The following is a 9,164-nucleotide window of genomic DNA, read 5'->3' on the forward strand; positions in this document are numbered from 1 at the left end:
GAAACCCCTGGAGAGTTATTTCATTATGTAAATTAGCGTGCAATTAGAAAACAAGGTTGAATTTGAATTTTTGGGGGGATTTTGGTTTTCCCCCCAGCAAAATCAAGAATAAACATCATCAAAACATATAGTTTGTTTCTATAGCTTTTAGCTAGATTTAGCAATTGCTTCAGAGTTCATCATTAGTTATCCTGTAGCGTATCTTGCAACAACATTTGCCAAAACTTTCAGTAGTGTGGATGCCTTAAAATTCTTCAAAAGGAGACATGAAGTGAAAGGGATAATAATATACATGTGCAATGCAGCAGCAGAGCTCTGAAATTCCAGTGTGTTTCTAGCCAAAAGCAAACACCCATTTAATTTTAGAATTCTGGAAGAAAAGTTGATCTATAATGATGTTAATAATTAGAGAGGTCCTTTTTTGGTGCTTAATCTAAATAGCATAAAATATATAGGCTTTTGAGCACCACAGAAAACATTAAAGCTGATAGTGTAGGAGGTTATTGTGGTCCAGGGAAAGGAGGAAGGACTGGATTCTAACATAGTGAAAATCAGCCTGGGTCAGTTGTAGCTCTGTATTTCTCTGATGTACACTGGTTGAAAATTGGTTTATGATTTCAAGTTGCATAGAAACAAAGCAAACAAAAGAAAAACCTGCTATGAAAGCATCAATCTAGGAAAGCATTTGAGGAAGAAAAATACAGTGGAAACAGCACTCTTTCTAAATTAAATTTACTATTAAATTTAATAAAGTTTTCTAGTGGGGAGTTCCTGGAAAATGTGGACTGAAATGTGAAGCAAACTTTGATTGCTCTTTTAGCTGCCTTGATGGTATATTTACAAGAACTAAATTTCTTCATTTCTTTTTTTTATTACCTCTAAAGAAGCTTTCTAGAGAAAAATACCCATGCTTCATAACCACCTGAAGGAGCATTTGCTTGTTTCCAAAGGAACAGCTTAAGAGTTTTATAAATATCAAAGTTAATAGGCTCCTAAAATCAAGGAAAATTGCCTGTAGGTGATTTCTACTTTTACAGAAAGAGCTACTCTCTGAACTGAAATTTTCTTTAAACTTTCTCTGCAGGCCTGTTGCCTATTACTGCATACTTTGCTGTCCTGTTCCTACTTCCTTTAGCTGTTTTAAATCAACAGTGGGTAAAGCAATATTTACATGAAATGTACTTGAGGGTAAAACATGATCTCACAAATTATAGAAAATAAACAATATTAAGTGTAGCTTGTGGCTATAGGGAGATCAGAAACAGTCTAATGGGAACACACTGGTTTTTTGAAAATGCAACAGTTATGCCACGTTGTCATAAAGCCATAGTTATGGCTGGATTTGAAGAAGAGAAAACCTTCCAAAAAGTGGCTTCCAGAAAGAAATCTGAGAAAAAATATTTTTTTTCTTGTATTGAGTTGCTATTTGGTATGCAGTAGGACCTGCTTATCCTTTATTTTTGCTGATTCCCCCCCCCTTGATTTTAGTTTTAATAGTGTTAAGGCACCTAACAATATCGATAAACAGCTCTTGCTAAAAATATAAAATAATTATTTTCTGCATAAACATGATAATATTTATATGCCTCATAATGGTCATACTTAGAACAAGAGCTTTTTCCTCCCCTCAGAAGTGCAGGAAAACCTTGTCATTATTAGCCAGCTCACAGAATAGTGCTTATGAAAGGATATGGGCAATATGAAAAGACATGCTAGAAAATTGAGTCTTTCTGTGAGGATTTCTTAACAGACTTTGAGTCCTGGTGAACTTTCTCCTGCCAGAGCCTTAAATTAGTCTAAATGGAGTAGAGTTGATTTTACAGAAGGCAGCAGGAAGCTGAAACAGGACTGAGCAGTGCTGGTTTATAGCACAGGAAGAGTTTGGTGAAAGCTGCTGGAGCTTGTCCCATCAGGACTGAGCTGGTTCCACCCAGGAAGGGCAAGTGAACTGAGATTTAGTTCACAGTATTGCATCCCCATTTAGGATGCCCTTTAGATACAAACTAAGAGGCCCTTGCTCTATTCTTCCTTACTGTTCCAGGTTTTGGTAATTTCATTTTATGTGTAGACAGCTGTTTATCATGTTAGATATTTGTATTTCACATTCCTTAAATCACCTAAATTCTTTGTCGGTGGGGAAGAAACATTCATGAAGTTATTCATCTACTGTCATGTTTCAGAAGTCTGTTATCTGAAGTTTTACGTAGGAGCTTTTATAAAAAGCTTTATTTTTGAAAGGTAATCCTAGAAGTACATTGTTACTAATAACATCCCCGGGGAGACTGCTTCCCTCTGGAAAATGTGTGCCTCCTTAGCAAAGATGATGAGATGTTGTAGTCTTAAGAGGGAGCTCTTAATTCCCTCAGTTGCTGTTTTTTGACAAATCCGTCCCTGATGCTCCATTGTGGGGTGTAGTGTACAATAAGGAAAAACATTTTTATTCCTTAAGGCAACAAGTAAGCCTCTTCCTCTTTCCATCCATTCAACTGCAGTTGAACAAAAAACATCACAGGAACTTAAAGGGAGAAGTATAATTCAATGTATATTTCTTCTAGTCACTATGTACAATATAAAATAATACTTAATTCCCAACAGTTCACTCTGAAACGTGTGTTTCTTCTTTCCCCACTTCACTAGTCTGAAATAATGAGGCAGGAACCAACCATGCAGTTAGGCTGGCTCTGGTCTTCTCTTACTCTGCTGTGGCTGACAACATCAAAATTTGTACTACCTCTCTCTTGATGGGGGGGTCTTTTCAGTTTGCTCCACATTGGCAGGATGGAGGCCTACTGTGTATTTTTTTCTGTCTGACTGGGGAAGCTGAAACTTAGCATCCTTTGGACTTCTCCACGTTTTGTGTAGTTGAATTGTCTAGAGTGTTAATCATCATTTGATTATTCTGACATTCTTGATGAAAAAATATATGCATTAAAATAACAATGTAATTACAGAATCCGCTTTTAGCATGAATATATTTCCTCTTAGTGACATTGAAATTATTTACTACTGAAATATTTGTATATTATTTTGACAGATATGCAGTGGGGTATGAGTAATTTTAAGGTGGCAGTTTACTCCATACAGCTTAAAAGCAAGGATTTTCCCCCTCCCCTTTTTCCCCATCACATTTTATTATTAATGGACACATTTGAATTGTCAGCTTTCCCAAAGCCTGGGTGTATGGGCTGGAATGATCAGATTAATTGCTTAACCATGTTGTCCCTAACTAGGAGTACTGAACACCCTCACGTTCTTGCTTTATCTTTTCCTTACAAGTTCTTCTGGTGTTTTTTTTTATTCATCCTGTTAGTTTAAACATAAGGATTGCAAGCCAAAATAGCCTGTAATGTGGAAATGTAGGCTTCCAGGAGCTGTGTGGGCTAGGAATAAACTTTTGACTTTGTCTGGAGGCAGGATGCTAAGACAGCTCAGCTGGCAGGTTAATGGTGATTGTCATGAATATTAAATGATAGAACCAAAACAAAACTCCCAGAGAGACACTTATGCACGAATCTTACATAGCAACACAACCAGCTCAGACAGCTGGCTCTCTGTAGGCTTTCCTGAAAGAAAACAGTGCTGAGGCACATTGGGATGATTTTTATAAACCGGAAAGCCAATTTGTGATGCACTGTTTGAAAGTTAGAGGCCTTAATGATTTATAGCTTGAGGCAGAAATCTGTTTTCTGAAGTAGATAAGTAACAGGTAAATTATATCTATGCTGTTCTCCCTTGTATTAAGTGTTTCAGAACATTTTTGAGTTTTGTGCAGGCTGAAAATGTGTGAACAAATGTGTATACTGTTAAAGTTCAGTCTGTCTGGTGTGCAGGTGTAGTCCCACTTTTTCCTCTGAAGTTACTCTAATCTTCTTTTTGTTTTGCTTTGGGTTTTTTTGTTTGTTTTGTTTTTTCTCTGAAAAGACCACATTGCAGGGCACAGAACAATGAACTACATTTGGGTTTGTTTCTGTTTTGTGATTTGTCCCAGACAGCATTAGAACTTGCTATTCACCGAGTTCTTCCTTTGGCTCCAGTGGTGTAAATCTATCTCCTGGTACATGCAAAAATTGCTCCAGCACATGCAAAAAAGTTAAAATTCAGGAAGCTTGGATTTATTTGAAGTAACACCAACATAGATCTGGGATGATTCCATTAGCAGCACTGCAGTCATGCTCTGTTTCTAAAAGGATATCTGAAAGCGAGACGTTCTCTACACCCTAAAGAATAATCTTTGTTACACTGTAAGTTGGGGTCAGATTCTTGCCCTTACCTTCCTTGATTTTCACGGTTATGTAAATCTGGGGCTCAGTGATTTTCAGACTCCAAAAGGAATGACCTGAAATAACAGAGTAGGTTTTCTTAGATAACTGCATGTAGGCATGATCCATTTTGTGGTGTTATTTTGAGTATAAAAAGATAAAGTAAATCTAAACTATTTTTAGGTACAATTAATCAGTCTAAATGAGTTGATGGAAAAATATATAAATGAAAGGACAGTCCAGTTAGAGGAAGTTATGGAGAGTAATGCTTTTATATAAACATTCTTTTATATAAACAATTCATTTGGCTTTCCAAAACCTGCCTGTAAATCAAGAAGTGCTTTCCAGTAGCTCATGGAGGCTTCTCCAGGCACGTGGTGCTAGCTGTCTTTGCTTTTAGTTCAGTTCCATTGAAAACAGAATATATCTATTTAAAATAGAATTTTAAAAGTATCTCTGTAAATAATTGATGCAGATATCCCAGGGATACCACATGACTACGAACAGTTGCACAATTAGAAATACAAGTGGCCAGCAGGTTACCAGCTGTGAAAAAAACACGTTCAGTGAGATAATTTTTCAGCTAGTATCAGGATAACCTCTGATTTATTTCTGTTGTTGTTAAATCAAACACCCTAGTGGAATGCGAGGGGTTTTTTTTTGATAACGCACACCAGATACATTTAAAAGACTTAGACTAACTTATATTTGTGTTTTTACAGTACTGTGAGGAATTTACACACACACCCTCTGACAGGTCTTGCAATAAAATGAGCTACAGTATTTTAGAATAATAGTTTGTAACTATTTTCCTATGTATTAAAGTTTCCCATATATACATATTATTTTGTGAAGCAGATGCAGCTAACGTAATTATTCAGATAATATCTTACTTTTTTTCAAGCTGAAAAGCTCCTTTAGGTACTTGGGGAAGTTCAGGTTAATACCTCTCAGTCTTCAAAGACTACAAACAGGTGATTTGGGATCAGAGGCTCATTGCTTACTTATTTGAAATATCTAATCTATTTTATCATAAACTAGCTGAGTCTTGTGGATGAAAAGTTTACCTCTAGCTTCCATCTGCACTTTCATTTTACACATTTTGAATGTATCATTAAAACTCTTCTACACAATGTCTTTAAGTGGCCAAGCCTGAAATACTGTTGGGGTCATCATGGCTTCTGCCAGCATTTGAACAAACAAACAATGGACATGTAGACAAATGCCAAGCAATGATAAACACGGATCAAAGGGGTAAAACTCTACTCACTTCAGCTGAAAGATACCCCCTATCACAAAGTGATACCCCTATGGAGTGAGGAAAGTGAAGTTAGAACTTCATAAAGTAGCATTCTTGATACTATAGCCATCTTGAGTTCCCACCAGCCCAAATGTCCAACCAACATTACCTTCTTCAAATGGCTGAAAGTCCCAATAATGATAAAAGACAAAGGGAATTCAAGGTAAATGCCAGCTAATTTTAACAGCCAGGAAACCTGTCATTAAGGATCGCAAAGCTGTAGTGAAGCTGAGAGTTGCACCTTCATTTCTGTGTCCCTGGTCACTTCTTCATTGGCAAAACTCCAGCCTTCTTTCTTAAATTGGAATGGGGATCATTTAAAGACAAAATGAGAAAAATTGGTAAGTTGTGGACTGAATAGCAGCAGTATGACTTTCCATGAATCCAGGCACCTGCAAGGTATCAAAGCCAAAGGCATCAGTATTTTTGGAAAATGAGACTGAGGATGTCAAGCAAAGAGCCAGCACTCACAAACTGTTTAATTCATGCTGATTTCCCCAGAACTGTATCCAAGGAGGATGTCACACTTTCCTGTTCTCAAGTTCAACCTTATCTCTGAGTGCATCAGCAAGTTTCACCTCTTCTGAAACTGTACTCTCCTTAAGTTATTTATAAACTCCTGCTGCTTCTTGTAAGTAGAGTTTCACTCACCTTCCTTCCCTCTGCCTCAGATTGTAATATTCCACTGATATGCTACTGCTTCACATACAAACCTTTCAGCAGCCTGTTTCCTTCCAGTTGCAAGACATGGTAAACTCAAAGGAGACCAGTCAGGGAAATGGGAAGGAATTTAGGGACAATATGTAATATTTAACGTGTAGAATCATAGAGGCTCAGCCCATGTCAAACATCCCTGGTAAGCATGTGTTCTTAAAATCCTTTCAAGTTTACTAAAATTGCTATGTTGGTCTTTTGCGCATTAATGCTGAGAACTTTTCAGATATCTCTATGAACTCATTTCCGTCTACCATTTTTATTGTGTCGGGGGGCTATTTGTGACCTGTTCACTTTAAGAAATACATGGAATACAACAAGTTCTAAAAGACTGTAAGATTGTTGCCTTTGTCTAAATTGTTAGATCACTCCGTTGTGTATCTCAAGTGAACATGTATGTCTCTCTGTAACAAAAAAATACTTCACAAATGCCTTGAAAGGCCTACTGTCCTGTTCTTAAAAAGTATTGCAGAACTATTTTAAAGTACAGAGCATGGTTAAACAATAAATAAGGAAAAAATCAGTTAAATCCTTCAGGCACTTCCAAGCATAATGTAGGACAGAGACATGTTACCTAATGTAATCTCAATTTAAACATGTAATCCCTTTGATTAACACCCGTGCCACAAATACACTTAGATCTGCTGCACAGTTTGGCAGTTCAGAATGAGCACTTTGCTTTTTTGCAAATATTTTTTGGCAAATACATTTTTGCAATATTTATTCTTGTAAAAAAAGTTTCTAGGAGCTTTGCTCAAACATAAAAATTAATAAAGGATTAAATGTAATTAAGAAGTTTGAGTGTACTTGGACTTTATCTGTGATCATGAGCAAAACAGCACTGCAATGTAAAATTAAAGGCCATGTAGCCACAGCCTCCAACGAGACAAGTAACATCCTAGAATACTCTTGATCTGCCATGGCTATTTTGAACCAGTTATCAGTTTAATCTATAAAGTTATCCCCCAAGCATTTGATTGCTTGGTAACTAAGCTCTGCATATGCAACACAAATGATTTTAGGATCTCTGCAAAGCTGCACAGAACTAGGCACAAGGAAGTTTTCACTTCAGTCATCTTCTAATTCTGTTCTGCCCAAACTGGCTGAAACAAATGCTACCTTTAAGGGATTTTTTTTCATCCAAAGATTTTGTTGTCTACAAAAGAAGGGTGCAAGGCTGTAAATTTCAGCTCTAGATTCAGACATTTCTGTTTAGGCCTGTTTTGATTCAGTTCATGTGTTTGACTCTTTATAGTCCACTATCAGGGTTGTCATAATCTGTAAAGCCCCAGGAGATATGCCAAGAAATGGATTAAAATTTTCCCAATGAAAGGGTTAGATCCAAGCCTCTGCTTTATCTGCTGCCTTTGCACAGTATGAGAAAAGTTTCAGCAAAATATGGAAGGTAAAATATAGACACTGGGACACTAATTTTTTTTCCTTTTTCAGAGAGGTTTCTTGAAGTAGAGGGAAAACTAGGTCATATTTTGATTTTTCTTGGCTGGCTTATCTCCAAGATGGCTTGCACTCTGTTTCTTTTAAACTTTGGACCTCTCAGAAGGATATATCTCGTGTCAGAATGATAAAGGATCATGTAAAGAAGTACTGCAGAACATGGTAATCTGAACATTCATTACCAGTACAGAATTTCTAATGGCAACAGCTACAAATAACTTACAGGAAACAGTAATAGGAATTGTTTATTCCAGAGTACTTCCTGTGGCTCTGCAGTTTATCCAGGTGCACAAAGGTCTATTTTTCACAGAACATTAATCTCTGTTTCTCTTAGTTTGGATTTCTTGTCAACAGATGACCCAAGCCAAGGTCTAAGCGTAAGTTTTGTAAACAAGTAAATTAGGACTCACACCTTCTACTAAACAGGAAGAAAAAAAGCTAAAGCAGAAGGTGTTACATAAAGACCAACAGATGGGTAGTAGTTTACATTGTTATCATTGACCATATTTGACAGAAGCAAAAATAGGAAGTACTGTCTGTTGTCAGACCTGCTCTGCCAAATCTACCTTGCCAGTATAAATTGTCCCAGTAGCACACTAAGATATATTCTCATTTCCCACCTATTCTGTTTTCTGAGTTAGGGGTTTTTTTGGTCATGCCAAGATCAGAATCATGCCTATGCTATAAGTGTACTCCTAGCAGTGACACCCACCTATCACAGACTTAGTTCTTTGAGACTTTGATTGAATAGTCTCAAAAACACCCCCTTTTGATATGGCACTGATTGTTCTGTCAAAGCAGACACATTGTATATTATAACTGTCTGAACTGGCATTTGCAGATGGAGCTCTGAGTGAAATAGTTACTACAAATTTAAGAGTTTAGAGATTTTTTGTTTGTTTTAAAGCATTCAGAGACAAGGATTGATGGTATACAGCCATTCCGTATACCATGTAAATAGCTTTCAGGTTATAGGTTCATGTGCATTTTACTTTATCAGAATATTACTTATGGTGTATGTATTTGTCATTTAAGTTGCTTGGTTTGGATATTGTTTCCTGTAAGGACAGAAAAAACATTAGGCAAAAGCATAAATGGATGATGGACAATAGAAGCGTACGATTGTCATCACTTACATCAGTTCTGCGATTTCAAGGTATCCCTGAGAATATCCAGTGTTTGTCTGAAAATATGCAAATGCTAATCAGAGCTACTTAGCACATCTTACTGATGTGCAGCTGAATCCTTCTGAATGGCAGTTCTTTCACTAATAAATGTAGTCAGATGTTTTTTGACTTTTTTCCTTTCAGTTCAACAAGATCAGCTGAAAAATTAGCATTGGACTTCCTCTGTGAAATTTTTCACATCTCTTCCATTTTCTCTTGAGCAGATGCAAATTACATTAAGCTCGTTTCAGATAAATATATTGATCAATA

At 36.7% G+C, this 9,164-nt stretch overlaps 1 long non-coding RNA gene across 2 annotated transcripts in view; it reads left to right on the top strand.

Moving 5' to 3' along the window:
- LOC108495694 overlaps nucleotides 1-9,164 on the top strand; it is a 56,056-nt gene that overhangs the window by 45,563 nt on the left and 1,329 nt on the right. The window contains exon 3 of one of the 2 annotated variants that reach the window (XR_001874208.1): nucleotides 6,061-6,497. The exons of the other annotated variant lie outside the window; for it this stretch is intronic. This is a non-coding gene — a long non-coding RNA (uncharacterized LOC108495694). Of the gene's footprint in view, nucleotides 1-6,060; nucleotides 6,498-9,164 lie in introns of those variants that run through there. 2 annotated transcript variants of the gene reach the window in all.

This window comes from Lepidothrix coronata, unplaced genomic scaffold (genome assembly GCF_001604755.1).
Source record: "Lepidothrix coronata isolate B3197 unplaced genomic scaffold, Lepidothrix_coronata-1.0 Scaffold33, whole genome shotgun sequence".
Classification (NCBI taxonomy): Eukaryota; Metazoa; Chordata; class Aves; order Passeriformes; family Pipridae; genus Lepidothrix; species Lepidothrix coronata.